Source organism: Protopterus annectens, chromosome 10.part0, assembly GCF_019279795.1.
Source record: "Protopterus annectens isolate FY-2018-M chromosome 10.part0, PAN1.0, whole genome shotgun sequence".
Taxonomy (NCBI): Eukaryota; Metazoa; Chordata; order Ceratodontiformes; family Protopteridae; genus Protopterus; species Protopterus annectens.
In genome coordinates this window covers 1,635,382,714-1,635,388,783 of record NC_056744.1, presented here as the reverse complement: position 1 = coordinate 1,635,388,783, position 6,070 = coordinate 1,635,382,714, and positions in this window count along the sequence as shown.

The window sequence follows — 6,070 nt, the reverse complement described above, 5'->3', positions numbered from 1 at the left end:
ATCAACTGGGAAAACTACTCATGTACTAACTCATTTGCTCAGCACTTTCTGGAATTCATAAATTCTAACACCCTGGATCAGCTTGTTCATACCCCCACCAGGGGCAGCAATATCCTGGACCGGGTCATTACCAATATGGGCAACCAATGTCCCATGCCAGAGGTCAACTCCTCGCTGGTCAGATCCAACTACAAGCTAATCACCCTAGACATCAATATCCCGCCCCCGCCCCGCATTAAGGAAACCACCTTAAAAACTTCTCCAAAGCCAACTTCATGCTTCTTAAGACAGAAGTGGCAAGCTTCACAACAGCCATACAGGCGGAAAATAGAGGTATGACTGCTGAATCCTATACAAATGCACTGTATAAGCACATACACAATTGCATGGATCATGCCACCCCCAACAGAACCAAGACGTTATCCTCCAAAAAAAGGAAGCCAATCTGGTGGTCCCTTGCTATAAACAAACTCTAAAACAGAAGGAAGAAGCTGTGCAAAAAAAAGAGTAAAATCCCCTGGTTGCAGGAACTCCCTGGTCAGCCTCAGTAAGAGGCTGAGATCCCTCATAAAATCCTCCAAAGCTAGTTTTGAAAATAAAATCATCACTGATTCTAAAGACAACCACAAAGCATTCCACAGCTATGTCAAGAATCTCAATGGCGACACTCAGATCTGCTCTGAGCTACAGCACAATGGCACTAGATATACAGAACCAACTGATATTGCCAACATCCTGGCAGATATATTCAGTGCCCAGAGGGCCCATCACTATATCAGAAGAATGCAAAGCCCCTAGAATCACGGCTGCACAAGTAAAGACCGCACTTTCCAAAGCCAAGAACACAACATCCATGGGACATGACAGCATCCCAGGTTGCATTCTTCATGATCTACAGAATGAACTGGTACCCCACCTAAGTACCATGTTCAGTCATAGCCTCACTTCAGGCTTTGTGCCTACTGAATAGCACAGAGTGATGGTTATTCCACTCCACAAAGTGGGCACCACCACGGACCTTGGGAACTGCCGCCCCATTAGCCTGACGAGCCTGGTCTGCAAGGCCATGGAACGTAACATCTTGGAGCTTATAAACAAGGACATAGGTAACTTCCAAACTCTGGACCTCACTCAGTTTGGGTTTGTAAAAGGTAGGTCATGTCTCCTCAACCTGATTGGCTTCTTTGAAGCAGTCACCAGAGCTGTGGATGAGGGTAAGGTGGTGCACACAGCCTATCTTGACCTCGCCAAGTCTTTTGACACCATCCCCCACTCTGGAATTATAGATAAACTCACTAGACTGGGCATAAATCCCTATGTCACAAGCTGGGTGGCCAGCTGGCTCACTGACAGAACCCACACAGTGAAAGTAGCCGACTCCAAATCCAACTTCACACCAGTGACAAATGGAGTACCTCAGTGCTCAGTCCTGGGTCCTCAGCTGTTTGTCATCTACTTCTCAGAAGTCCAGGCTAATACAGCAGGTCTTTGGCTAACAAAATTTGCAGGTGACTGCAAACTAGGTGCCATAATAGAATTGCCTAATGATGTGGACATTCTACAAAGGGGCCTCACTGAGACTGATGCTTGGTGTCAAAGTCATGGCCTCAAGCTCAATGCTAAGAAGTGCGTTGTCATCCCCTTTGGGAAAAACACTGTATCCATGAATTACCACATAGGTGGTAGCCTACTAAACACCGAAAGTGTGATAAGAGACCTTGGGACACAGGTGGACAGTAGTCTCCCCTTTGATAATCACATTGCCACAGTAGTCAGGAAATCCTTCTAAGTGGCACACCTCATCACAAAGGGGTTCACTCCAAAAAAAAAGAGGTAATTGTTCCTCTCTACTCATCCCTCATCAGACCCATTATGCAGTACAATGCCCCATTTGGCATGTACCTCGCAAGACATCTACAACAACTAGAAAGGCCACAGAAATACCTCACTAAGAGGCTTGCTGGCCTCAGACAGATGCCATGCACAGACCGTCTCAAAAAACTCCAGCTGTACCCCTTTGCTTATCACATACTCAGAGGTGAACTCTGCCTAACAAACAAAGCCATGTCAAACTCAGATCTGTTGGACATGCTACACTTAAAGAAACCCCAATCCCTCTGAGCCACACGCTCCAGGGACCTAAACCTTGCCACCACAATAAACAGAACATACTGGAGGGATAGATTCCTGTCCCAGAGACTTCCCATGCTCTGGAACAGACTACCCATTCATGTCAAGCAAAGCTCCTCATTAGCCTTTTTTAAGAAAAATCTCGACAATTGGATGGGAAATATGAAATTCACCCCAGGGATCACTTCTGTGGCTCTGCTAGACAGGGGCACAGGAAAATAACTTTCTTGGGTGGCGAAAGCCAGGGAACTTTTTTGGCTAGGCTTATATAGTCCCCAGGGCCGATAGCCTTATACCTACCTATGAATGTTTCCTACTGCAGGCATTGTGTCTTTTGCTGTAGTGAAAACTGTAAGATACCCTCTTTTATGGCCTAGCCATAAAGTAATTTAATTTCAGGTATTATTCTAAAATTTACTAGACTGAGTTTAACTTACTGTATCCCAGTTTCCACTGTTAAAATATATACATTTAAACAGTTACAATGGTGCATGTACATTTCTGTACTTTTCCATTAGAGCACACTGTGGCTATATTTCAAACAGCACTCTTTTCAACACGTGTCTGTACAAGCAGTTTGATATACACATGACATACAGTTCTAATACATTTGTAACACAAGCATCTTGTATAAATCATTTTGATATTCACCAATGACATATACTTATTTACAAAATTCCAGCTAGCAAGGCTGGCAGTATCTCCTTTTGTCACATTAATATATGTATTATTTATGACTTACGGGCTGATTCTCAACATTAGGGATAATGTAGCTGAGAGTTTCCTCCATCCAGCATTGCTACCCTGAACCTAGTTGTCTGATCCCCCTCCCACTATTATGATATTGTACCAGGGAGGAGTCCACCTATGAGAATCACAATGCTATGTTGGACTCACCTAGCAATGGAAGAAACACTATACAATGAGAAGATAATATGGTTGAAAAACATGCTGTGTTAATGGACACAATTACCTGATCGTTGTGTAGCTTGAAGCAGCTTGAGCAGGCCACTTCTTCTTGGCAATACATGAATACACTCGATTCCCAGTACTACCTGTATGTCAACCAAGATAAAACATGCATGCATGTCATAACTCTGCCATACATGTATCCACACAGTATAAGGTATGACAGTACAAGGGTGTCATGCCACAGTACATCCAGACTTTTTTAAGGCAAGTTTGTTTGATTCGTCCCCAAGGTACAAAGGAGACAACTCACAAAACACACTACTATGCAGACACAAGGTCCTTCCTGTCACTGTGCACTGGTTTCACCTGCCTCTGCACATTAAAAAAAAAGACAGATTACCAGGGCAATTTTCTGAAGGCTCTACATTGTCTGGGAAGCTCATTCCAGATTTGAACCCTTAAAGAGGGATGGTGGTAAGGCCTAAATACAATTATCTTACAGAGCCCTATAGAAAATCACACTGTGATCCTGTTTCAGAATGTAATTTTTTAATCAGTAGAATGATGACCCTGTCCAGATTAGACCACAAAGGCACAATCAAGGCAATTGTTACTTACACATTATATCAACACAATCAGGCTCACCAACAAGTGTTTGATGAAAATGCTGTTTAATAAACTTAAGTGCTTTCATTTTATTTAGACATTTCTAAGAATTTGTTAAAGCAGAGTTCATTCAAAAACACATTCTTATAAAACATTTGCTAGAATCACATGACTAATTGGGAGCATACCTCTCAGCTATACCAATTTTCGCAGAATGTCCTGATTTCTGCCTCATATTTTTTGTCTCTTCCTTATAAAATTTGTGGTTTTCTGACAAATTATTGAGGATTTAAATCATCAAATAATGTCTCTAATTGAGTTTCACACGTTTCACACTTCATGTTCTTCAGAAAATGCATACTAACACAAATGTTATTATTCTAGCAACCTTCTAAGTTTATAAGATCAATATTTAAAATAAGTCTCTATTTCTGGGCCTTTGCCCCTCCATAATTTTAGGCTTTACCCAGATTTCTTCTTCTAAGAAGTTGAGAGGTATAGGGGTCTAGTGTATCGAGGTAACTACATTTCTGTCCCTTTAAAAGATAAATTATAATCATTAAATTAAGTAATTATCTTATTTCCAATGAGTAACAGCAAAAATACTAATTACAATTAACTTTCCTGTGATTCTCCACTTCTCAGGATAATACTAAAATTGTTTAAAGGAAAAAAAAAACACTGCTTACATGTTGTCGAGGGAAGATAAAGATAGCTGTTCACACTAAAATAATCCTGAGATCAGGGTTATAAAGATCCCACTGCAAATAGATGCCTTTCTTGTATGTAGTAACTGTGTGCTCTTTTGCGGATATCCTGAGAGAATTTTGGATAGTTCATAAATGACACTTTGTGTCCCTTTGATTATCAAACCTGTTGAACAAAAACAGTGCAGATTTCATTTAGTAGGAAGTTATGTTCAGAATGTTCTGCTTGTTAGCGCATTCCTCTATGTGGTATCTGAGTCTATAGTCAAGCCCACAATAAACATTCCCAAGGCCATGGGGTCAAGGGTTGCACCAGCCTTTGCCAACATTGTGATGGCCAACTGGGAAAGAAACCATTTAAAAACACATCAAAGTTTTTCAAGAGTAATTTTCTATTGCAGATACATTGATGACCTGTTTTTCATTTGGGATGGAGAGAAAAGTGATTTTGAAAACATGGTGGATGATTTAAACAAAACCACCGAATTTTTATTTTTCAAAATAGGTGGTTTTGGAAAGCAAATTAATTTTCTAGATCTCACCCTCAAAATGATAGGCATTGAAGGCAGGATACAAAGTAAAATTTACAGGAAGTCATGTTTTGTAAATCAATACTTACACAAAGACAGCCTTCACCCCGAGCACATGAAGAAGGGGGTCATCAAAGGGCAAATGATTAGGTTAAGTAGACTCACATCTGAAGATGGGGTTTACGAAGAAGAATTAATGCTACTTAGAAACATGTTCATACAAAGGGGCTATGAAAACAGTTGGTTACTAAAATTAGAAGAAGAAGTGACTAGACTAAGACAGGGGGTGGCTAGGCCAATTTTGGCATCTAGCGATGTCTTAGTAGGGGCCCCGAACATTACTGGAAGGGAAGTGGCCATTACAAAAGGAGATTACAACAGTGCCTTTCCACTACCAATCACGGATGAAATGTGGTTAATAAAAAACACAATAGAAAGGAATTGGAACATTATCTTGGGTAACAAGGATTTGTCAAATATTGTGGGTAGATCCCCTAGATTTACGTACAAAATGGTTACAAACATTAAATTAATTCTAGAGAGATCAAATAACTTAAGACAGGCTAAAGGAGTGTTAGATAACAAAAAGGGAACTTATGGATGCAGTAATTGCAAACAATGTAGGTTCATCAGTAACACTTCATTTATTAAAATCAAACATCTGGGTAGAACATTATGGGCTTCTAAGTATTACAACTGTAATAGCCAATTTGTAGTTTACCTGGCAAGTTGTTCTACATGCCAATGTTATTACATCGGAAAGACAAAGAGAATGTTGAGACGTAGAATATATGAGCATGTGTTAGCCATTAGAAAAAAAGATAAAAACAACGCCTTAGCCAGACACTCTATAGAATGTGAAAATTTCAAAAAGTTTGAATTTTCCATTCTAGAACAGATTGAACAGGGTGTGTTTGTGGGTGATCTAAATAATAAATTAGAACAAAGAGAAGCATTGTGGCAACTTTTGCTATGGGCAGACCATCCACCTGGTCTAAATGAGATGGTAAATTTAAAGTGCTTTTTGGTTGATAGATAGATTAATCAACACAGTATTAGTTAAAATTAGTTTTTTATGTACTAATAACTATCATTCTGTACTTTATAAAATATTTTGTATGTCTTATACATAAAAAACTCTAGAAGGGTATTTTGTATTAATTGATGTATGCATAACTTAAAACG